This window comes from Chaetomium globosum, genomic scaffold, assembly GCF_000143365.1.
Source record: "Chaetomium globosum CBS 148.51 scaffold_37 genomic scaffold, whole genome shotgun sequence".
Taxonomy (NCBI): Eukaryota; Fungi; Ascomycota; class Sordariomycetes; order Sordariales; family Chaetomiaceae; genus Chaetomium; species Chaetomium globosum.
Genome location: NT_166024.1, coordinates 3,382 through 3,804, shown reverse-complemented (window position 1 = coordinate 3,804; position 423 = coordinate 3,382).

The following is a 423-nucleotide window of genomic DNA, read 5'->3' as shown; positions in this document are numbered from 1 at the left end:
GAGGAGTTTAGGGGGTTGGTGGAGAGGGAGGGCGGGGAGAAGGGGTGGGATTTGGGGGTGGTGTTTTCGGGGGGGAATGTGAGTCTGGATAAGTTGGGGGAGTTGATTGCTTGATGGGGGGTGGATGAGGTAGGAATGGGGATGGGTAGGTAAGGGTGGGGAGTGGGTAGGTAGTTAAAGTAGAGAAGGGAGGGAAAGGGAAAAAGATAAAAAAGACAACGCCAAAACAACAGGGACACAACGCTGCAAGACATCCCCCACCCAAATCCAATTCCGCTATCAGCTAGAGTATATGTACATGTACAAGCGACCGTTGAACCCCCCATTAACCCGAAATTGTAGCGCGAAGCAAGGCTTTTTTGATGACCCCCCCGAGGTATCCCGTCCTCGGCAGGCGACAGCCCAACCGTCCCATAAGCCAGA